Source organism: Ambystoma mexicanum, chromosome 10, assembly GCF_040938575.1.
Source record: "Ambystoma mexicanum isolate Mex_15411 chromosome 10, UKY_AmexF1_1, whole genome shotgun sequence".
In the NCBI taxonomy this organism is placed as follows: Eukaryota; Metazoa; Chordata; class Amphibia; order Caudata; family Ambystomatidae; genus Ambystoma; species Ambystoma mexicanum.
Genome location: NC_090932.1, coordinates 1,536,406,532 through 1,536,430,658, shown reverse-complemented (window position 1 = coordinate 1,536,430,658; position 24,127 = coordinate 1,536,406,532). Strand labels below are relative to the sequence as shown.

Below are 24,127 nucleotides of genomic sequence, written 5' to 3'. Positions count from 1 at the left end.
AGTAGAATTGCAGGGTCCGCCCTATGAGACAGGGTACAAGACGTGAATTACATAGGACCTTTTCACTTTTCCCAGAGTCCCCTGCAAAATCGGGTCTATTTTCAAGGACAAGTGCAATTATCACAAACAGGTAGGTATGTGATGGCATGGAAATGTATCGAAATTGTAATGGTTTGGTCAACAGTTGGAACGCTCAGAGACAAATTGATTCACTTCTTGTCAATGTCCTGGCTGCACTGCAGAAACAGCTGGTCGTCCTGGTGGAGCATCACTTCACCTGTCCCCAAAGGAGCCCATTTCTCGATGCTGTCCTCGCTCCTGTGCAATCCTCCAATGGCTCTTTGCATTCTCAAGCCTCTCCCATGTTGCCTTGGCAGCGGCCTGCCCAATAATCTCTCAGGAGGGCGGGGTCACTTGCCAACAGGCCACCGATCATGCTAAGGGAAAGAGCGCACAGGTAGCAGCCTGCTCATTTGCATGTTTACTCCCAGAATCCTATGCATACCTTGCTACTATATTTGCTGTCAGTTTGGTGAGCGCAAGATGATACAGGTGTTCACCTCAACAAATCTCGGCACTGGAATCCAGGCGGTTTTATGAGTTTGACAAAGGATGTTCAGGATGGAGCTTGCTGGGATCAGTGCAAGTTAAATGGGAATCCATTCCCGGGGCGCACGGGCCTCTGGGTCAGGTGCTTTAGCTTTGCGCAGTGGCAGTATCGTAGCTCATGAGGTTTAACCGAGGCGCGATTATTGCTTATTGAAAACTTTACCCAATACCCCGCCATGACAGCTTGAAATATAGCTGGAATTGGTAATTTTTGACAGTCTCTACGGAGGCTGTACCGATTTGTTTGAAAAGGAGACAATGACGCTTTTACTCCACTGGCGAAGACCTAGCAAGAGGGGTGTGTTTTTCGGAACCCATCCCTTCTATTCTTTGTTCTCTCGTGGCCTACCCTCAACAAAGGGGTTTACTTCCAGAAGCTAGCGCATTCGTAAACTCCAAGCGGCGCAGCGAAGTCTATGGAACCGTGACCATGCAGCAGGTGCATTAAGCGCCTCAGTTGTCTCGCTGCCTTCCTGATCTCACGACATGAAAACCATGAGCTTTCAGAACCTAGCAGACAGTGACCTGTCTGCCTTCGATCCTCTTTGCCACATCTGCTCTTGCGAAAGTCATCAGATTGTTGGATGGTTACTCAGGGAGGTCTGGCTGCCACTGAAGCCAACCGCAGCAGAGGGGTCGCTTTACCTTTGGCCTTCGCTCACCATCTCAGTCTTCCCAAGAGAGGCAAAAGGGCATTTCTGTCCCCATGCATTCTATAGACACATATTCACGTGGAGTCAACAACCCGACCTCTCTTGGTGTGACGAATCAACTTCCGGGGCACTAGTGGTCCAGGGAGGAATATCGCTTTCTAGACCATCAATCAGTCCCACACCTCTAGTACACCGGAAGGGGTCCGAACAGTGGACGGAACGTCAGGCTGGTTAGTTGCAACAGAGCGAAAAAACAATTGTGACCCACTGATAAAAGGGACTGTCCAGTCAAGGTTGTATACAAATATCTACTTTAGTATTAATACAACAGACAGTTCTAAAACACTACAAAATACAACCCACCCTATAAAGGAAAACAGGGGACAGACAGTTTCACAAAGGAGAGGGATGCACTCTGGATACTGACAGGAGTGCAGTCGGGAAAGCAATCAGTCTGAACTGTTCAAGGTTATTTGGTTGCAGCAGCAAGGGAGCAAGAGGTCGTAAATGTCACTAAGGGCCTTCGGAGAAGGACCAGGGGGACAGAACCACAATGTAACTGGTGTTTGAGATGATCTTGGTACTCGACAGCATCGAGTGGCTTCCAGCATGCTTTGTAGCTCCGGCGACAGAGTTCAAGAGGGACGACAGATGCGGATATCAGTTGGCAGGCAGTTTGGTAAGCGAGGCTGGGCGGACGGCTGCAGGCTGCCCTACCCGGCGGCTCGGGGTGAAGAATCGTTGTCTGTGTGCTGGTTGGTGGATCTGGAACGCTGGTCGAGGGTTCTCAGACAGCTTTAGTGACTGCAGCTAGAGAACAGCCACAGTGGTGCAGCCGGTCGCAGTTTGAGAGCTTGACTGCTTCGAAAAAGTACTTAAAAGATGGACGCTGGTTGATGCTTGTTGTGGCACTCCTCCGAGCTTCTTCTCAATGCTTGGGTCGACGTTTAAGGCGGCCGACCCAAAGCTGAGAAGAGTGTTTGCCGGCAACAGCCTTGTCCTTTGTTCAGAGACTCTCTGGCACTTCCCACCTAGGAAGCTTGCTGGCTTAACCTAGCAGGGCACGCTGTGTGCTGGCTGGGTACCGGTTCTGGTGCTGCTTGATGGATCCTCTGAGTCGGGTATCTCCCTCTGTTCCCTGGGAGATGTTTTGGGAGGTATTTTGCTTCCCTCTTGGAAATCCTGGACTTCCTTCACTGGCGGAAGCCGTGAGGCAGACTGTACCATCACCGAGGGTCCGAATGAGTCCTTCTTCGTACTCCTTTTGAAGTCGTCGGATGATCTGCTCAGTGAGGGGCTCAGCCCTCTTTTAAAGCCAAATGGGCCCCAGTGATTGGAGCATGCTAAGCCTACCTTACAGACCCAATCCTGGGTCCCCACCACCAATCTTCTGTCATGCATAAGGTCATGACCAGAGTGCTTTGCAACAGGAAAGGTAAGGGGTGACAACATGTACTACTAAGCCGCACCCATCTTCCTGTCTCCTGTGGATCAAAGTGGCTCTCTGGTTAATTGAGCTCGAGAACAGACTGTCTGCATCAAATCACATATATCTTCCCTCTGAAAGGGGGTGGCCCTGCAGCGGTTGCCTACTGTAAACAGTTGTTCCACACATGACATTCAATGGCCTTCATACAGAGGGGTGGGAGCTAGCTTCAAGCTGACACATTGCATATGAAAAAGGTGTTGGGGTTTCCTGCCCTGTGTTAGTTCTGTGAACAGGCCTCTTGGCAGGCCTGCTTCACTTAACTCTCATCAGTATGCGCTGCCATCAGAGAGAACCTAACAATAGGCAGGGCATATCGATGGAGCCTTTGCTATTTTAAGTAGGCTGACCAGGGCCGGAGGAAGGCGTTGCCTTCCCCCTTCAGAGATGCTTTGATGTACCCATGGCTGTCACATTGCAGCTAAATGTGACAGGAGGACCGCACCGGTAGACTGTGTCCCCCAGAGTGCACTTGACTATGTGTTTGTTGTGCAGTGTCCATTGGGAAATGTGTGCGGGATAGCCCCACACATTTCCAGGAGGTTTACCTACCAACATTCCATTTCTTTTTTAAAAGTATCAAACCAGCCCAGGCGGAGCGCACACTCCCCGTGCGGATGGTCTAATTCCTCACTCTTGGTCAGGTTCTTCAATTCCTACCAGTCAAGTGGTCTCTTCTGTCTGTGTCTGCACTTCATTTGCACAGCAAACAGGCATGTCTTTCCCATGGCAACAGTGTCTTCTCCAAGCTGCACACACAGACAGCCGTTTCTCAGGCTAAATGTTCTCTTCTGACCTCAGTGGCAGAGCCACACTAAGCAGATGGCTCTGCAAAGGCCCAGGGGCTACAGCAAAAAGCCTGAACAGGGCAAGGCCGCTTCATTTTTGGCAGTGGAGTGGAAGTAGAATTGCAGGGTCCGCCCTATGAGACAGGGTACAAGACGTGAATTACATAGGACCTTTTTACTTTTCCCAGAGTCCCCTGCAAAATCGGGTCTATTTTCAAGGACAAGTGCAATTATCACAAACAGGTAGGTATGTGATGGCATGGAAATGTATCGAAATTGTAATGGTTTGGTCAACAGTTGGAACGCTCAGAGACAAATTGATTCACTTCTTGTCAATGTCCTGGCTGCACTGCAGAAACAGCTGGTCGTCCTGGTGGAGCATCACTTCACCTGTCCCCAAAGGAGCCCATTTCTCGATGCTGTCCTCGCTCCTGTGCAATCCTCCAATGGCTCTTTGCATTCTCAAGCCTCTCCCATGTTGCCTTGGCAGCGGCCTGCCCAATAATCTCTCAGGAGGGCGGGGTCACTTGCCAACAGGCCACCGATCATGCTAAGGGAAAGAGCGCACAGGTAGCAGCCTGCTCATTTGCATGTTTACTCCCAGAATCCTATGCATACCTTGCTACTATATTTGCTGTCAGTTTGGTGAGCGCAAGATGATACAGGTGTTCACCTCAACAAATCTCGGCACTGGAATCCAGGCGGTTTTATGAGTTTGACAAAGGATGCTCAGGATGGAGCTTGCTGGGATCAGTGCAAGTTAAATGGGAATCCATTCCCGGGGCGCACGGGCCTCTGGGTCAGGTGCTTTAGCTTTGCGCAGTGGCAGTATCGTAGCTCATGAGGTTTAACCGAGGCGCGATTATTGCTTATTGAAAACTTTACCCAATACCCCGCCATGACAGCTTGAAATATAGCTGGAATTGGTAATTTTTGACAGTCTCTACGGAGGCTGAACCGATTTGTTTGAAAAGGAGACAATGACGCTTTTACTCCACTGGAGAAGACCTAGCAAGAGGGGTGTGTTTTTCGGAACCCATCCCTTCTATTCTTTGTTCTCTCGTGGCCTACCCTCAACAAAGGGGTTTACTTCCAGAAGCTAGCGCATTCGTAAACTCCAAGCGGCGCAACGAAGTCTATGGAACCGTGACCATGCAGCAGGTGCATTAAGCGCCTCAGATGTCTCGCTGCCTTCCTGATCTCACGACATGAAAACCATGAGCTTTCAGAACCTAGCAGACAGTGACCTGTCTGCCTTCGATCCTCTTTGCCACATCTGCTCTTGCGAAAGTCATCAGATTGTTGGATGGTTACTCAGGGAGGTCTGGCTGCCACTGAAGCCAACCGCAGCAGAGGGGTCGCTTTACCTTTGGCCTTCGCTCACCATCTCAGTCTTCCCAAGAGAGCCAAAAGGGCATTTCTGTCCCCATGCATTCTATAGACACATATTCACGTGGAGTCAACAACCCGACCTCTCTTGGTGTGACGAATCAACTTCCGGGGCACTAGTGGTCCAGGGAGGAATATCGCTTTCTAGACCATCAATCAGTCCCACACCTCTAGTACACCGGAAGGGGTCCGAACAGTGGACGGAACGTCAGGCTGGTTAGTTGCAACAGAGCGAAAAAACAATTGTGACCCACTGATAAAAGGGACTGTCCAGTCAAGGTTGTATACAAATATCTACTTTAGTATTAATACAACAGACAGTTCTAACACACTACAAAATACAACCCACCCTATAAAGGAAAACAGGGGACAGACAGTTTCACAAAGGAGAGGGATGCACTCTGGATACTGACAGGAGTGCAGTCGGTAAAGCAATCAGTCTGAACTGTTCAAGGTTATTTGGTTGCAGCAGCAAGGGAGCAAGAGGTCGTAAATGTCACTAAGGGCCTTCGGAGAAGGACCAGGGGGACAGAACCACAATGTAACTGGTGTTTGAGATGATCTTGGTACTCGACAGCATCGAGTGGCTTCCAGCATGCTTTGTAGCTCCGGCGACAGAGTTCAAGAGGGACGACAGATGCGGATATCAGTTGGCAGGCAGTTTGGTAAGCGAGGCTGGGCGGACGGCTGCAGGCTGCCCTACCCGGCGGCTCGGGGTGAAGAATCGTTGTCTGTGTGCTGGTTGGTGGATCTGGAACGCTGGTCGAGGGTTCTCAGACGGCTTTAGTGACTGCAGCGTGAGAACAGCCACAGTGGTGCAGCCGGTCGCAGTTTGAGAGCTCGACTGCTTCGAAAAAGTCCTTAAAAGATGGACGCTGGTTGATGCTTGTTGTGGCACTCCTCCGAGCTTCTTCTCAATGCTTGGGTCGACGTTTAAGGCGGCCGACCCAAAGCTGAGAAGAGTGTTTGCCGGCAACGGCCTTGTCCTTTGTTCAGAGACTCTCTGGCACTTCCCACCTAGGAAGCTTGCTGGCTTAACCTAGCAGGGCACGCTGTGTGCTGGCTGGGTACCGGTTCTGGTGCTGCTTGATGGATCCTCTGAGTCGGGTATCTCCCTCTGTTCCCTGGGAGATGTTTTGGGAGGTATTTTGCTTCCCTCTTGGAAATCCTGGACTTCCTTCACTGGCGGAAGCCGTGAGGCAGACTGTACCATCACCGAGGGTCCGAATGAGTCCTTCTTCGTACTCCTTTTGAAGTCGTCGGATGATCTGCTCAGTGAGGGGCTCAGCCCTCTTTTAAAGCCAAATGGGCCCCAGTGATTGGAGCATGCTAAGCCTACCTTAAAGACCCAATCCTGGGTCCCCACCACCAATCTTCTGTCATGCGTAAGGTCATGACCAGAGTGCTTTGCAACAGGAAAGGTAAGGGGTGACAACATGTACTACTAAGCCGCACCCATCTTCCTGTCTCCTGTGGATCAAAGTGGCTCTCTGGTTAATTGAGCTCGAGAACAGACTGTCTGCATCAAATCACATATATCTTCCCTCTGAAAGGGGGTGGCCCTGCAGCGGTTGCCTACTGTAAACAGTTGTTCCACACATGACATTCAATGGCCTTCATACAGAGGGGTGGGAGCTAGCTTCAAGCTGACACATTGCATATGAAAAAGGTGTTGGGGTTTCCTGCCCTGTGTTAGTTCTGTGAACAGGCCTCTTGGCAGGCCTGCTTCACTTAACTCTCATCAGTATGCGCTGCCATCAGAGAGAACCTAACAATAGGCAGGGCATATCGATGGAGCCTTTGCTATTTTAAGTAGGCTGACCAGGGCCGGAGGAAGGCGTTGCCTTCCCCCTTCAGAGATGCTTTGATGTACCCATGGCTGTCACATTGCAGCTAAATGTGACAGGAGGACCGCACCGGTAGACTGTGTCCCCCAGAGTGCACTTGACTATGTGTTTGTTGTGCAGTGTCCATTGGGAAATGTGTGCGGGATAGCCCCACACATTTCCAGGAGGTTTACCTACCAACATTCCATTTCTTTTTTAAAAGTATCAAACCAGCCCAGGCGGAGCGCACACTCCCCGTGCGGATGGTCTAATTCCTCACTCTTGGTCAGGTTCTTCAATTCCTACCAGTCAAGTGGTCTCTTCTGTCTGTATCTGCACTTCATTTGCACAGCAAACAGGCATGTCTTTCCCATGGCAACAGTGTCTTCTCCAAGCTGCACACACAGACAGCCGTTTCTCAGGCTAAATGTTCTCTTCTGACCTCAGTGGCAGAGCCACACTAAGCAGATGGCTCTGCAAAGGCCCAGGGGCTACAGCAAAAAGCCTGAACAGGGCAAGGCCGCTTCATTTTTGGCAGTGGAGTGGAAGTAGAATTGCAGGGTCCGCCCTATGAGACAGGGTACAAGACGTGAATTACATAGGACCTTTTCACTTTTCCCAGAGTCCCCTGCAAAATCGGGTCTAATTTCAAGGACAAGTGCAATTATCACAAACAGGTAGGTATGTGATGGCATGGAAATGTATCGAAATTGTAATGGTTTGGTCAACAGTTGGAACGCTCAGAGACAAATTGATTCACTTCTTGTCAATGTCCTGGCTGCACTGCAGAAACAGCTGGTCGTCCTGGTGGAGCATCACTTCACCTGTCCCCAAAGGAGCCCATTTCTCGATGCTGTCCTCGCTCCTGTGCAATCCTCCAATGGCTCTTTGCATTCTCAAGCCTCTCCCATGTTGCCTTGGCAGCGGCCTGCCCAATAATCTCTCAGGAGGGCGGGGTCACTTGCCAACAGGCCACCGATCATGCTAAGGGAAAGAGCGCACAGGTAGCAGCCTGCTCATTTGCATGTTTACTCCCAGAATCCTATGCATACCTTGCTACTATATTTGCTGTCAGTTTGGTGAGCGCAAGATGATACAGGTGTTCACCTCAACAAATCTCGGCACTGGAATCCAGGCGGTTTTATGAGTTTGACAAAGGATGCTCAGGATGGAGCTTGCTGGGATCAGTGCAAGTTAAATGGGAATCCATTCCCGGGGCGCACGGGCCTCTGGGTCAGGTGCTTTAGCTTTGCGCAGTGGCAGTATCGGAGCTCATGAGGTTTAACCGAGGCGCGATTATTGCTTATTGAAAACTTTACCCCATACCCCGCCATGACAGCTTGAAATATAGCTGGAATTGGTAATTTTTGACAGTCTCTACGGAGGCTGAACCGATTTGTTTGAAAAGGAGACAATGACGCTTTTACTCCACTGGAGAAGACCTAGCAAGAGGGGTGTGTTTTTCGGAACCCATCCCTTCTATTCTTTGTTCTCTCGTGGCCTACTCTCAACAAAGGGGTTTACTTCCAGAAGCTAGCGCATTCGTAAACTCCAAGCGGCGCAGCGAAGTCTATGGAACCGTGACCATGCAGCAGGTGCATTAAGCGCCTCAGTTGTCTCGCTGCCTTCCTGATCTCACGACATGAAAACCATGAGCTTTCAGAACCTAGCAGACAGTGACCTGTCTGCCTTCGATCCTCTTTGCCACATCTGCTCTTGCGAAAGTCATCAGATTGTTGGATGGTTACTCAGGGAGGTCTGGCTGCCACTGAAGCCAACCGCAGCAGAGGGGTCGCTTTACCTTTGGCCTTCGCTCACCATCTCAGTCTTCCCAAGAGAGGCAAAAGGGCATTTCTGTCCCCATGCATTCTATAGACACATATTCACGTGGAGTCAACAACCCGACCTCTCTTGGTGTGACGAATCAACTTCCGGGGCACTAGTGGTCCAGGGAGGAATATCGCTTTCTAGACCATCAATCAGTCCCACACCTCTAGTACACCGGAAGGGGTCCGAACAGTGGACGGAACGTCAGGCTGGTTAGTTGCAACAGAGCGAAAAAACAATTGTGACCCACTGATAAAAGGGACTGTCCAGTCAAGGTTGTATACAAATATCTACTTTAGTATTAATACAACAGACAGTTCTAACACACTACAAAATACAACCCACCCTATAAAGGAAAACAGGGGACAGACAGTTTCACAAAGGAGAGGGATGCACTCTGGATACTGACAGGAGTGCAGTCGGTAAAGCAATCAGTCTGAACTGTTCAAGGTTATTTGGTTGCAGCAGCAAGGGAGCAAGAGGTCGTAAATGTCACTAAGGGCCTTCGGAGAAGGACCAGGGGGACAGAACCACAATGTAACTGGTGTTTGAGATGATCTTGGTACTCGACAGCATCGAGTGGCTTCCAGCATGCTTTGTAGCTCCGGCGACAGAGTTCAAGAGGGACGACAGATGCGGATATCAGTTGGCAGGCAGTTTGGTAAGCGAGGCTGGGCGGACGGCTGCAGGCTGCCCTACCCGGCGGCTCGGGGTGAAGAATCGTTGTCTGTGTGCTGGTTGGTGCATCTGGAACGCTGGTCGAGGGTTCTCAGACGGCTTTAGTGACTGCAGCGTGAGAACAGCCACAGTGGTGCAGCCGGTCGCAGTTTGAGAGCTCGACTGCTTCGAAAAAGTCCTTAAAAGATGGACGCTGGTTGATGCTTGTTGTGGCACTCCTCCGAGCTTCTTCTCAATGCTTGGGTCGACGTTTAAGGCGGCCGACCCAAAGCTGAGAAGAGTGTTTGCCGGCAACGGCCTTGTCCTTTGTTCAGAGACTCTCTGGCACTTCCCACCTAGGAAGCTTGCTGGCTTAACCTAGCAGGGCACGCTGTGTGCTGGCTGGGTACCGGTTCTGGTGCTGCTTGATGGATCCTCTGAGTCGGGTATCTCCCTCTGTTCCCTGGGAGATGTTTTGGGAGGTATTTTGCTTCCCTCTTGGAAATCCTGGACTTCCTTCACTGGCGGAAGCCGCGAGGCAGATTGTACCATCACCGAGGGTCCGAATGAGTCCTTCTTCGTACTCCTTTTGAAGTCGTCGGATGATCTGCTCAGTGAGGGGCTCAGCCCTCTTTTAAAGCCAAATGGGCCCCAGTGATTGGAGCATGCTAAGCCTACCTTAAAGACCCAATCCTGGGTCCCCACCACCAATCTTCTGTCATGCGTAAGGTCATGACCAGAGTGCTTTGCAACAGGAAAGGTAAGGGGTGACAACATGTACTACTAAGCCGCACCCATCTTCCTGTCTCCTGTGGATCAAAGTGGCTCTCTGGTTAATTGAGCTCGAGAACAGACTGTCTGCATCAAATCACATATATCTTCCCTCTGAAAGGGGGTGGCCCTGCAGCGGTTGCCTACTGTAAACAGTTGTTCCACACATGACATTCAATGGCCTTCATACAGAGGGGTGGGAGCTAGCTTCAAGCTGACACATTGCATATGAAAAAGGTGTTGGGGTTTCCTGCCCTGTGTTAGTTCTGTGAACAGGCCTCTTGGCAGGCCTGCTTCACTTAACTCTCATCAGTATGCGCTGCCATCAGAGAGAACCTAACAATAGGCAGGGCATATCGATGGAGCCTTTGCTATTTTAAGTAGGCTGACCAGGGCCGGAGGAAGGCGTTGCCTTCCCCCTTCAGAGATGCTTTGATGTACCCATGGCTGTCACATTGCAGCTAAATGTGACAGGAGGACCGCACCGGTAGACTGTGTCCCCCAGAGTGCACTTGACTATGTGTTTGTTGTGCAGTGTCCATTGGGAAATGTGTGCGGGATAGCCCCACACATTTCCAGGAGGTTTACCTACCAACATTCCATTTCTTTTTTAAAAGTATCAAACCAGCCCAGGCGGAGCGCACACTCCCCGTGCGGATGGTCTAATTCCTCACTCTTGGTCAGGTTCTTCAATTCCTACCAGTCAAGTGGTCTCTTCTGTCTGTGTCTGCACTTCATTTGCACAGCAAACAGGCATGTCTTTCCCATGGCAACAGTGTCTTCTCCAAGCTGCACACACAGACAGCCGTTTCTCAGGCTAAATGTTCTCTTCTGACCTCAGTGGCAGAGCCACACTAAGCAGATGGCTCTGCAAAGGCCCAGGGGCTACAGCAAAAAGCCTGAACAGGGCAAGGCCGCTTCATTTTTGGCAGTGGAGTGAAAGTAGAATTGCAGGGTCCGCCCTATGAGACAGGGTACAAGACGTGAATTACATAGGACCTTTTCACTTTTCCCAGAGTCCCCTGCAAAATCGGGTCTATTTTCAAGGACAAGTGCAATTATCACAAACAGATAGGTATGTGATGGCATGGAAATGTATCGAAATTGTAATGGTTTGGTCAACAGTTGGAACGCTCAGAGACAAATTGATTCACTTCTTGTCAATGTCCTGGCTGCACTGCAGAAACAGCTGGTCGTCCTGGTGGAGCATCACTTCACCTGTCCCCAAAGGAGCCCATTTCTCGATGCTGTCCTCGCTCCTGTGCAATCCTCCAATGGCTCTTTGCATTCTCAAGCCTCTCCCATGTTGCCTTGGCAGCGGCCTGCCCAATAATCTCTCAGGAGGGCGGGGTCACTTGCCAACAGGCCACCGATCATGCTAAGGGAAAGAGCGCACAGGTAGACGCCTGCTCATTTGCATGTTTACTCCCAGAATCCTATGCATACCTTGCTACTATATTTGCTGTCAGTTTGGTGAGCGCAAGATGATACAGGTGTTCACCTCAACAAATCTCGGCACTGGAATCCAGGCGGTTTTATGAGTTTGACAAAGGATGCTCAGGATGGAGCTTGCTGGGATCAGTGCAAGTTAAATGGGAATCCATTCCCGGGGCGCACGGGCCTCTGGGTCAGGTGCTTTAGCTTTGCGCAGTGGCAGTATCGTAGCTCATGAGGTTTAACCGAGGCGCGATTATTGCTTATTGAAAACTTTACCCAATACCCCGCCATGACAGCTTGAAAGGTAGCTGGAATTGGTAATTTTTGACAGTCTCTACGGAGGCTGTACCGATTTGTTTGAAAAGGAGACAATGACGCTTTTACTCCACTGGAGAAGACCTAGCAAGAGGGGTGTGTTTTTCGGAACCCATCCCTTCTATTCTTTGTTCTCTCATGGCCTACCCTCAACAAAGGGGTTTACTTCCAGAAGCTAGCGCATTCGTAAACTCCAAGCGGCGCAGCGAAGTCTATGGAACCGTGACCATGCAGCAGGTGCATTAAGCGCCTCAGTTGTCTCGCTGCCTTCCTGATCTCACAACATGAAAACCATGAGCTTTCAGAACCTAGCAGACAGTGACCTGTCTGCCTTCGATCCTCTTTGCCACATCTGCTCTTGCGAAAGTCATCAGATTGTTGGATGGTTACTCAGGGAGGTCTGGCTGCCACTGAAGCCAACCGCAGCAGAGGGGTCGCTTTACCTTTGGCCTTCGCTCACCATCTCAGTCTTCCCAAGAGAGGCAAAAGGGCATTTCTGTCCCCATGCATTCTATAGACACATATTCACGTGGAGTCAACAACCCGACCTCTCTTGGTGTGACGAATCAACTTCCGGGGCACTAGTGGTCCAGGGAGGAATATCGCTTTCTAGACCATCAATCAGTCCCACACCTCTAGTACACCGGAAGGGGTCCGAACAGTGGACGGAACGTCAGGCTGGTTAGTTGCAACAGAGCGAAAAAACAATTGTGACCCACTGATAAAAGGGACTGTCCAGTCAAGGTTGTATACAAATATCTACTTTAGTATTAATACAACAGCCAGTTCTAACACACTACAAAATACAACCCACCCTATAAAGGAAAACAGGGGACAGACAGTTTCACAAAGGAGAGGGATGCACTCTGGATACTGACAGGAGTGCAGTCGGGAAAGCAATCAGTCTGAACTGTTCAAGGTTATTTGGTTGCAGCAGCAAGGGAGCAAGAGGTCGTAAATGTCACTAAGGGCCTTCGGAGAAGGACCAGGGGGACAGAACCACAATGTAACTGGTGTTTGAGATGATCTTGGTACTCGACAGCATCGAGTGGCTTCCAGCATGCTTTGTAGCTCCGGCGACAGAGTTCAAGAGGGACAACAGATGCGGATATCAGTTGGCAGGCAGTTTGGTAAGCGAGGCTGGGCGGACGGCTGCAGGCTGCCCTACCCGGCGGCTCGGGGTGAAGAATCGCTGTCTGTGTGCTGGTTGGTGGATCTGGAACGCTGGTCGAGGGTTCTCAGACGGCTTTAGTGACTGCAGCTAGAGAACAGCCACAGTGGTGCAGCCGGTCGCAGTTTGAGAGCTCGACTGCTTCGAAAAAGTACTTAAAAGATGGACGCTGGTTGATGCTTGTTGTGGCACTCCTCCGAGCTTCTTCTCAATGCTTGGGTCGACGTTTAAGGCGGCCGACCCAAAGCTGAGAAGAGTGTTTGCCGGCAACGGCCTTGTCCTTTGTTCAGAGACTCTCTGGCACTTCCCACCTAGGAAGCTTGCTGGCTTAACCTAGCAGGGCACGCTGTGTGCTGGCTGGGTACCGGTTCTGGTGCTGCTTGATGGATCCTCTGAGTCGGGTATCTCCCTCTGTTCCCTGGGAGATGTTTTGGGAGGTATTTTGCTTCCCTCTTGGAAATCCTGGACTTCCTTCACTGGCGGAAGCCGTGAGGCAGACTGTACCATCACCGAGGGTCCGAATGAGTCCTTCTTCGTACTCCTTTTGAAGTCGTCGGATGATCTGCTCAGTGAGAGGCTCAGCCCTCTTTTAAAGCCAAATGGGCCCCAGTGATTGGAGCATGCTAAGCCTACCTTAAAGACCCAATCCTGGGTCCCCACCACCAATCTTCTGTCATGCGTAAGGTCATGACCAGAGTGCTTTGCAACAGGAAAGGTAAGGGGTGACAACATGTACTACTAAGCCGCACCCATCTTCCTGTCTCCTGTGGATCAAAGTGGCTCTCTGGTTAATTGAGCTCGAGAACAGACTGTCTGCATCAAATCACATATATCTTCCCTCTGAAAGGGGGTGGCCCTGCAGCGGTTGCCTACTGTAAACAGTTGTTCCACACATGACATTCAATGGCCTTCATACAGAGGGGTGGGAGCTAGCTTCAAGCTGACACATTGCATATGAAAAAGGTGTTGGGGTTTCCTGCCCTGTGTTAGTTCTGTGAACAGGCCTCTTGGCAGGCCTGCTTCACTTAACTCTCATCAGTATGCGCTGCCATCAGAGAGAACCTAACAATAGGCAGGGCATATCGATGGAGCCTTTGCTATTTTAAGTAGGCTGACCAGGGCCGGAGGAAGGCGTTGCCTTCCCCCTTCAGAGATGCTTTGATGTACCCATGGCTGTCACATTGCAGCTAAATGTGACAGGAGGACCGCACCGGTAGACTGTGTCCCCCAGAGTGCACTTGACTATGTGTTTGTTGTGCAGTGTCCATTGCGAAATGTGTGCGGGATAGCCCCACACATTTCCAGGAGGTTTACCTACCAACATTCCATTTCTTTTTTAAAAGTATCAAACCAGCCCAGGCGGAGCGCACACTCCCCGTGCGGATGGTCTAATTCCTCACTCTTGGTCAGGTTCTTCAATTCCTACCAGTCAAGTGGTCTCTTCTGTCTGTGTCTGCACTTCATTTGCACAGCAAACAGGCATGTCTTTCCCATGGCAACAGTGTCTTCTCCAAGCTGCACACACAGACAGCCGTTTCTCAGGCTAAATGTTCTCTTCTGACCTCAGTGGCAGAGCCACACTAAGCAGATGGCTCTGCAAAGGCCCAGGGGCTACAGCAAAAAGCCTGAACAGGGCAAGGCCGCTTCATTTTTGGCAGTGGAGTGGAAGTAGAATTGCAGGGTCCGCCCTATGAGACAGGGTACAAGACGTGAATTACATAGGACCTTTTCACTTTTCCCAGAGTCCCCTGCAAAATCGGGTCTATTTTCAAGGACAAGTGCAATTATCACAAACAGGTAGGTATGTGATGGCATGGAAATGTATCGAAATTGTAATGGTTTGGTCAACAGTTGGAACGCTCAGAGACAAATTGATTCACTTCTTGTCAATGTCCTGGCTGCACTGCAGAAACAGCTGGTCGTCCTGGTGGAGCATCACTTCACCTGTCCCCAAAGGAGCCCATTTCTCGATGCTGTCCTCGCTCCTGTGCAATCCTCCAATGGCTCTTTGCATTCTCAAGCCTCTCCCATGTTGCCTTGGCAGCGGCCTGCCCAATAATCTCTCAGGAGGGCGGGGTCACTTGCCAACAGGCCACCGATCATGCTAAGGGAAAGAGCGCACAGGTAGCAGCCTGCTCATTTGCATGTTTACTCCCAGAATCCTATGCATACCTTGCTACTATATTTGCTGTCAGTTTGGTGAGCGCAAGATGATACAGGTGTTCACCTCAACAAATCTCGGCACTGGAATCCAGGCGGTTTTATGAGTTTGACAAAGGATGCTCAGGATGGAGCTTGCTGGGATCAGTGCAAGTTAAATGGGAATCCATTCCCGGGGCGCACGGGCCTCTGGGTCAGGTGCTTTAGCTTTGCGCAGTGGCAGTATCGTAGCTCATGAGGTTTAACCGAGGCGCGATTATTGCTTATTGAAAACTTTACCCAATACCCCGCCATGACAGCTTGAAATATAGCTGGAATTGGTAATTTTTGACAGTCTCTACGGAGGCTGAACCGATTTGTTTGAAAAGGAGACAATGACGCTTTTACTCCACTGGAGAAGACCTAGCAAGAGGGGTGTGTTTTTCGGAACCCATCCCTTCTATTCTTTGTTCTCTCGTGGCCTACCCTCAACAAAGGGGTTTACTTCCAGAAGCTAGCGCATTCGTAAACTCCAAGCGGCGCAGCGAAGTCTATGGAACCGTGACCATGCAGCAGGTGCATTAAGCGCCTCAGTTGTCTCGCTGCCTTCCTGATCTCACGACATGAAAACCATGAGCTTTCAGAACCTAGCAGACAGTGACCTGTCTGCCTTCGATCCTCTTTGCCACATCTGCTCTTGCGAAAGTCATCAGATTGTTGGATGGTTACTCAGGGAGGTCTGGCTGCCACTGAAGCCAACCGCAACAGAGGGGTCGCTTTACCTTTGGCCTTCGCTCACCATCTCAGTCTTCCCAAGAGAGGCAAAAGGGCATTTCTGTCCCCATGCATTCTATAGACACATATTCACGTGGAGTCAACAACCCGACCTCTCTTGGTGTGACGAATCAACTTCCGGGGCACTAGTGGTCCAGGGAGGAATATCGCTTTCTAGACCATCAATCAGTCCCACACCTCTAGTACACCGGAAGGGGTCCGAACAGTGGACGGAACGTCAGGCTGGTTAGTTGCAACAGAGCGAAAAAACAATTGTGACCCACTGATAAAAGGGACTGTCCAGTCAAGGTTGTATACAAATATCTACTTTAGTATTAATACAACAGACAGTTCTAACACACTACAAAATACAACCCACCCTATAAAGGAAAACAGGGGACAGACAGTTTCACAAAGGAGAGGGATGCACTCTGGATACTGACAGGAGTGCAGTCGGTAAAGCAATCAGTCTGAACTGTTCAAGGTTATTTGGTTGCAGCAGCAAGGGAGCAAGAGGTCGTAAATGTCACTAAGGGCCTTCGGAGAAGGACCAGGGGGACAGAACCACAATGTAACTGGTGTTTGAGATGATCTTGGTACTCGACAGCATCGAGTGGCTTCCAGCATGCTTTGTAGCTCCGGCGACAGAGTTCAAGAGGGACGACAGATGCGGATATCAGTTGGCAGGCAGTTTGGTAAGCGAGGCTGGGCGGACGGCTGCAGGCTGCCCTACCCGGCGGCTCGGGGTGAAGAATCGTTGTCTGTGTGCTGGTTGGTGGATCTGGAACGCTGGTCGAGGGTTCTCAGACGGCTTTAGTGACTGCAGCGTGAGAACAGCCACAGTGGTGCAGCCGGTCGCAGTTTGAGAGCTCGACTGCTTCGAAAAAGTCCTTAAAAGATGGACGCTGGTTGATGCTTGTTGTGGCACTCCTCCGAGCTTCTTCTCAATGCTTGGGTCGACGTTTAAGGCGGCCGACCCAAAGCTGAGAAGAGTGTTTGCCGGCAACGGCCTTGTCCTTTGTTCAGAGACTCTCTGGCACTTCCCACCTAGGAAGCTTGCTGGCTTAACCTAGCAGGGCACGCTGTGTGCTGGCTGGGTACCGGTTCTGGTGCTGCTTGATGGATCCTCTGAGTCGGGTATCTCCCTCTGTTCCCTGGGAGATGTTTTGGGAGGTATTTTGCTTCCCTCTTGGAAATCCTGGACTTCCTTCACTGGCGGAAGCCGCGAGGCAGATTGTACCATCACCGAGGGTCCGAATGAGTCCTTCGTCGTACTCCTTTTGAAGTCGTCGGATGATCTGCTCAGTGAGGGGCTCAGCCCTCTTTTAAAGCCAAATGGGCCCCAGTGATTGGAGCATGCTAAGCCTACCTTAAAGACCCAATCCTGGGTCCCCACCACCAATCTTCTGTCATGCGTAAGGTCATGACCAGAGTGCTTTGCAACAGGAAAGGTAAGGGGTGACAACATGTACTACTAAGCCGCACCCATCTTCCTGTCTCCTGTGGATCAAAGTGGCTCTCTGGTTAATTGAGCTCGAGAACAGACTGTCTGCATCAAATCACATATATCTTCCCTCTGAAAGGGGGTGGCCCTGCAGCGGTTGCCTACTGTAAACAGTTGTTCCACACATGACATTCAATGGCCTTCATACAGAGGGGTGGGAGCTAGCTTCAAGCTGACACATTGCATATGAAAAAGGTGTTGGGGTTTCCTGCCCTGTGTTAGTTCTGTGAACAGGCCTCTTGGCAGGCCTGCTTCACTTAACTCTCATCAGTATGCGCTGCCATCAGAGAGAACCTAACAATAGGCAGGGCATATCGATGGAGCCTTTGCTATTTTAAGTAGGCTGACCAGGGCCGGAGGAAGGCGTTGCCTTCCCCCTTCAGAGATGCTTTGATGTACCCATGGCTGTCACATTGCAGCTAAATGTGACAGGAGGACCGCACCGGTAGACTGTGTCCCCCAGAGTGCACTTGACTATGTGTTTGTTGTGCAGTGTCCATTGGGAAATGTGTGCGGGATAGCCCCACACATTTCCAGGAGGTTTACCTACCAACATTCCATTTCTTTTTTAAAAGTATCAAACCAGCCCAGGCGGAGCGCACACTCCCCGTGCGGATGGTCTAATTCCTCACTCTTGGTCAGGTTCTTCAATTCCTACCAGTCAAGTGGTCTCTTCTGTCTGTGTCTGCACTTCATTTGCACAGCAAACAGGCATGTCTTTCCCATGGCAACAGTGTCTTCTCCAAGCTGCACACACAGACAGCCGTTTCTCAGGCTAAATGTTCTCTTCTGACCTCAGTGGCAGAGCCACACTAAGCAGATGGCTCTGCAAAGGCCCAGGGGCTACAGCAAAAAGCCTGAACAGGGCAAGGCCGCTTCATTTTTGGCAGTGGAGTGGAAGTAGAATTGCAGGGTCCGCCCTATGAGACAGGGTACAAGACGTGAATTACATAGGACCTTTTCACTTTTCCCAGAGTCCCCTGCAAAATCGGGTCTATTTTCAAGGACAAGTGCAATTATCACAAACAGGTAGGTATGTGATGGCATGGAAATGTATCGAAATTGTAATGGTTTGGTCAACAGTTGGAACGCTCAGAGACAAATTGATTCACTTCTTGTCAATGTCCTGGCTGCACTGCAGAAACAGCTGGTCGTCCTGGTGGAGCATCACTTCACCTGTCCCCAAAGGAGCCCATTTCTCGATGCTGTCCTCGCTCCTGTGCAATCCTCCAATGGCTCTTTGCATTCTCAAGCCTCTCCCATGTTGCCTTGGCAGCGGCCTGCCCAATAATCTCTCAGGAGGGCGGGGTCACTTGCCAACAGGCCACCGATCATGCTAAGGGAAAGAGCGCACAGGTAGCAGCCTGCTCATTTGCATGTTTACTCCCAGAATCCTATGCATACCTTGCTACTATATTTGCTGTCAGTTTGGTGAGCGCAAGATGATACAGGTGTTCACCTCAACAAATCTCGGCACTGGAATCCAGGCGGTTTTATGAGTTTGACAAAGGATGCTCAGGATGGAGCTTGCTGGGATCAGTGCAAGTTAAATGGGAATCCATTCCCGGGGCGCACGGGCCTCTGGGTCAGGTGCTTTAGCTTTGCGCAGTGGCAGTATCGTAGCTCATGAGGTTTAACCGAGGCGCGATTATTGCTTATTGAAAACTTTACCCAATACCCCGCCATGACAGCTTGAAATATAGCTGGAATTAGTAATTTTTGACAGTCTCTACGGAGGCTGTACCGATTTGTTTGAAAAGGAGACAATGACGCTTTTACTCCACTGGAGAAGACCTAGCAAGAGGGGTGTGTTTTTCGGAACCCATCCCTTCTATTCTTTGTTCTCTCGTGGCCTACCCTCAACAAAGGGGTTTACTTCCAGAAGCTAGCGCATTCGTAAACTCCAAGCGGCGCAGCGAAGTCTATGGAACCGTGACCATGCAGCAGGTGCATTAAGCGCCTCAGTTGTCTCGCTGCCTTCCTGATCTCACGACATGAAAACCATGAGCTTTCAGAACCTAGCAGACAGTGACCTGTCTGCCTTCGATCCTCTTTGCCACATCTGCTCTTGCGAAAGTCATCAGATTGTTGGATGGTTACTCAGGGAGGTCTGGCTGCCACTGAAGCCAACCGCAGCAGAGGGGTCGCTTTACCTTTGGCCTTCGCTCACCATCTCAGTCTTCCCAAGAGAGGCAAAAGGGCATTTCTGTCCCCATGCATTCTATAGACACATATTCACGTGGAGTCAACAACCCGACCTCTCTTGGTGTGACGAATCAACTTCCGGGGCACTAGTGGTCCAGGGAGGAATATCGCTTTCTAGACCATCAATCAGTCCCACACCTCTAGTACACCGGAAGGGGTCCGAACAGTGGACGGAACGTCAGGCTGGTTAGTTGCAACAGAGCGAAAAAACAATTGTGACCCACTGATAAAAGGGACTGTCCAGTCAAGGTTGTATACAAATATCTACTTTAGTATTAATACAACAGACAGTTCTAACACACTACAAAATACAACCCACCCTATAAAGGAAAACAGGGGACAGACAGTTTCACAAAGGAGAGGGATGCACTCTGGATACTGACAGGAGTGCAGTCGGGAAAGCAATCAGTCTGAACTGTTCAAGGTTATTTGGTTGCAGCAGCAAGGGAGCAAGAGGTCGTAAATGTCACTAAGGGCCTTCGGAGAAGGACCAGGGGGACAGAACCACAATGTAACTGGTGTTTGAGATGATCTTGGTACTCGACAGCATCGAGTGGCTTCCAGCATGCTTTGTAGCTCCGGCGACAGAGTTCAAGAGGGACGACAGATGCGGATATCAGTTGGCAGGCAGTTTGGTAAGCGAGGCTGGGCGGACGGCTGCAGGCTGCCCTACCCGGCGGCTCGGGGTGAAGAATCGTTGTCTGTGTGCTGGTTGGTGGATCTGGAACGCTGGTCGAGGGTTCTCAGACGGCTTTAGTGACTGCAGCTAGAGAACAGCCACAGTGGTGCAGCCGGTCGCAGTTTGAGAGCTCGACTGCTTCGAAAAAGTCCTTAAAAGATGGACGCTGGTTGATGCTTGTTGTGGCACTCCTCCGAGCTTCTTCTCAATGCTTGGGTCGACGTTTAAGGCGGCCGACCCAAAGCTGAGAAGAGTGTTTGCCGGCAACGGCCTTGTCCTTTGTTCAGAGACTCTCTGGCACTTCCCACCTAGGAAGCTTGCTGACTTAACCTAGCAGGGCACGCTGTGTGCTGGCTGGGTACCGGTTCTGGTGCTGCTTGATGGATCCTCTGAGTCGGGTATCTCCCTCTGTTCCCTGGGAGATGTTTTGGGAGGTATTTTGCTTCCCTCTTGGAAATCCTGGACTTCCTTCACTGGCGGAAGCCGTGAGGCAGACTGTACCATCACCGAGGGTCCGAATGAGTCCTTCTTCGTACTCCTTTTGAAGTCGTCGGATGATCTGCTCAGTGAGGGGCTCAGCCCTCTTTTAAAGCCAAATGGGCCCCAGTGATTGGAGCATGCTAAGCCTACCTTAAAGACCCAATCCTGGGTCCCCACCACCAATCTTCTGTCATGCGTAAGGTCATGACCAGAGTGCTTTGCAACAGGAAAGGTAAGGGGTGACAACATGTACTACTAAGCCGCACCCATCTTCCTGTCTCCTGTGGATCAAAGTGGCTCTCTGGTTAATTGAGCTCGAGAACAGACTGTCTGCATCAAATCACATATATCTTCCCTCTGAAAGGGGGTGGCCCTGCAGCGGTTGCCTACTGTAAACAGTTGTTCCACACATGACATTCAATGGCCTTCATACAGAGGGGTGGGAGCTAGCTTCAAGCTGACACATTGCATATGAAAAAGGTGTTGGGGTTTCCTGCCCTGTGTTAGTTCTGTGAACAGGCCTCTTGGCAGGCCTGCTTCACTTAACTCTCATCAGTATGCGCTGCCATCAGAGAGAACCTAACAATAGGCAGGGCATATCGATGGAGCCTTTGCTATTTTAAGTAGGCTGACCAGGGCCGGAGGAAGGCGTTGCCTTCCCCCTTCAGAGATGCTTTGATGTACCCATGGCTGTCACATTGCAGCTAAATGTGACAGGAGGACCGCACCGGTAGACTGTGTCCCCCAGAGTGCACTTGACTATGTGTTTGTTGTGCAGTGTCCATTGGGAAATGTGTGCGGGATAGCCCCACACATTTCCAGGAGGTTTACCTACCAACATTCCATTTCTTTTTTAAAAGTATCAAACCAGCCCAGGCGGAGCGCACACTCCCCGTGCGGATGGTCTAATTCCTCACTCTTGGTCAGGTTCTTCAATTCCTACCAGTCAAGTGGTCTCTTCTGTCTGTGTCTGCACTTCATTTGCACAGCAAACAGGCATGTCTTTCCCATGGCAACAGTGTCTTCTCCAAGCTGCACACACAGACAGCCGTTTCTCAGGCTAAATGTTCTCTTCTGACCTTAGTGGCAGAGCCACACTAAGCAGATGGCTCTGCAAAGGCCCAGGGGCTACAGCAAAAAGCCTGAACAGGGCAAGGCCGCTTCATTTTTGGCAGTGGAGTGGAAGTAGAATTGCAGGGTCCGCCCTATGAGACAGGGTACAAGACATGAATTACATAGGACCTTTTCACTTTTCCCAGAGTCCCCTGCAAAATCGGGTCTATTTTCAAGGACAAGTGCAATTATCACAAACAGGTAGGTATGTGATGGCATGGAAATGTATCGAAATTGTAATGGTTTGGTCAACAGTTGGAACGCTCAGAGACAAATTGATTCACTTCTTGTCAATGTCCTGGCTGCACTGCAGAAACAGCTGGTCGTCCTGGTGGAGCATCACTTCACCTGTCCCCAAAGGAGCCCATTTCTCGATGCTGTCCTCGCTCCTGTGCAATCCTCCAATGGCTCTTTGCATTCTCAAGCCTCTCCCATGTTGCCTTGGCAGCGGCCTGCCCAATAATCTCTCAGGAGGGCGGGGTCACTTGCCAACAGGCCACCGATCATGCTAAGGGAAAGAGCGCACAGGTAGACGCCTGCTCATTTGCATGTTTACTCCCAGAATCCTATGCATACCTTGCTACTATATTTGCTGTCAGTTTGGTGAGCGCAAGATGATACAGGTGTTCACCTCAACAAATCTCGGCACTGGAATCCAGGCGGTTTTATGAGTTTGACAAAGGATGCTCAGGATGGAGCTTGCTGGGATCAGTGCAAGTTAAATGGGAATCCATTCCCGGGGCGCACGGGCCTCTGGGTCAGGTGCTTTAGCTTTGCGCAGTGGCAGTATCGTAGCTCATGAGGTTTAACCGAGGCGCGATTATTGCTTATTGAAAACTTTACCCAATACCCCGCCATGACAGCTTGAAATATAGCTGGAATTGGTAATTTTTGACAGTCTCTACGGAGGCTGAACCGATTTGTTTGAAAAGGAGACAATGACGCTTTTACTCCACTGGAGAAGACCTAGCAAGAGGGGTGTGTTTTTCGGAACCCATCCCTTCTATTCTTTGTTCTCTCGTGGCCTACCCTCAACAAAGGGGTTTACTTCCAGAAGCTAGCGCATTCGTAAACTCCAAGCGGCGCAGCGAAGTCTATGGAACCGTGACCATGCAGCAGGTGCATTAAGCGCCTCAGTTGTCTCGCTGCCTTCCTGATCTCACGACATGAAAACCATGAGCTTTCAGAACCTAGCAGACAGTGACCTGTCTGCCTTCGATCCTCTTTGCCACATCTGCTCTTGCGAAAGTCATCAGATTGTTGGATGGTTACTCAGGGAGGTCTGGCTGCCACTGAAGCCAACCGCAACAGAGGGGTCGCTTTACCTTTGGCCTTCGCTCACCATCTCAGTCTTCCCAAGAGAGGCAAAAGGGCATTTCTGTCCCCATGCATTCTATAGACACATATTCACGTGGAGTCAACAACCCGACCTCTCTTGGTGTGACGAATCAACTTCCGGGGCACTAGTGGTCCAGGGAGGAATATCGCTTTCTAGACCATCAATCAGTCCCACACCTCTAGTACACCGGAAGGGGTCCGAACAGTGGACGGAACGTCAGGCTGGTTAGTTGCAACAGAGCGAAAAAACAATTGTGACCCACTGATAAAAGGGACTGTCCAGTCAAGGTTGTATACAAATATCTACTTTAGTATTAATACAACAGACAGTTCTAACACACTACAAAATACAACCCACCCTATAAAGGAAAACAGGGGACAGACAGTTTCACAAAGGAGAGGGATGCACTCTGGATACTGACAGGAGTGCAGTCGGGAAAGCAATCAGTCTGAACTGTTCAAGGTTATTTGGTTGCAGCAGCAAGGGAGCAAGAGGTCGTAAATGTCACTAAGGGCCTTCGGAGAAGGACCAGGGGGACAGAACCACAATGTAACTGGTGTTTGAGATGATCTTGGTACTCGACAGCATCGAGTGGCTTCCAGCATGCTTTGTAGCTCCGGCGACAGAGTTCAAGAGGGACGACAGATGCGGATATCAGTTGGCAGGCAGTTTGGTAAGCGAGGCTGGGCGGACGGCTGCAGGCTGCCCTACCCGGCGGCTCGGGGTGAAGAATCGTTGTCTGTGTGCTGGTTGGTGGATCTGGAACGCTGGTCGAGGGTTCTCAGACGGCTTTAGTGACTGCAGCTAGAGAACAGCCACAGTGGTGCAGCCGGTCGCAGTTTGAGAGCTCGACTGCTTCGAAAAAGTCCTTAAAAGATGGACGCTGGTTGATGCTTGTTGTGGCACTCCTCCGAGCTTCTTCTCAATGCTTGGGTCGACGTTTAAGGCGGCCGACCCAAAGCTGA

At 50.6% G+C, this 24,127-nt stretch overlaps 7 non-coding genes across 7 annotated transcripts; all 7 read left to right on the top strand.

Moving 5' to 3' along the window:
• Positions 1-698: 698 nt before the first annotated feature.
• Positions 699-839, top strand: LOC138496486 (U4 spliceosomal RNA). Its single transcript, XR_011277993.1, has one exon. It is a non-coding gene; the product is annotated as a U4 spliceosomal RNA (small nuclear RNA).
• Positions 840-4,347: 3,508 nt separating this feature from the next.
• LOC138496485 (U4 spliceosomal RNA) lies at positions 4,348-4,488 on the top strand. Its single transcript, XR_011277992.1, has one exon. It is a non-coding gene; the product is annotated as a U4 spliceosomal RNA (small nuclear RNA).
• Positions 4,489-7,996: 3,508 nt separating this feature from the next.
• On the top strand, positions 7,997-8,137 carry LOC138496773 (U4 spliceosomal RNA). Its single transcript, XR_011278254.1, has one exon. It is a non-coding gene; the product is annotated as a U4 spliceosomal RNA (small nuclear RNA).
• Positions 8,138-11,645: 3,508 nt separating this feature from the next.
• On the top strand, positions 11,646-11,786 carry LOC138496621 (U4 spliceosomal RNA). Its single transcript, XR_011278116.1, has one exon. It is a non-coding gene; the product is annotated as a U4 spliceosomal RNA (small nuclear RNA).
• Positions 11,787-15,294: 3,508 nt separating this feature from the next.
• LOC138496483 (U4 spliceosomal RNA) lies at positions 15,295-15,435 on the top strand. Its single transcript, XR_011277990.1, has one exon. It is a non-coding gene; the product is annotated as a U4 spliceosomal RNA (small nuclear RNA).
• Positions 15,436-18,943: 3,508 nt separating this feature from the next.
• LOC138496734 (U4 spliceosomal RNA) lies at positions 18,944-19,084 on the top strand. The gene has a single exon (XR_011278219.1). It is a non-coding gene; the product is annotated as a U4 spliceosomal RNA (small nuclear RNA).
• A 3,508-nt stretch (positions 19,085-22,592) lies between these two features.
• LOC138496481 (U4 spliceosomal RNA) lies at positions 22,593-22,733 on the top strand. The gene has a single exon (XR_011277989.1). It is a non-coding gene; the product is annotated as a U4 spliceosomal RNA (small nuclear RNA).
• Positions 22,734-24,127: the final 1,394 nt, after the last annotated feature.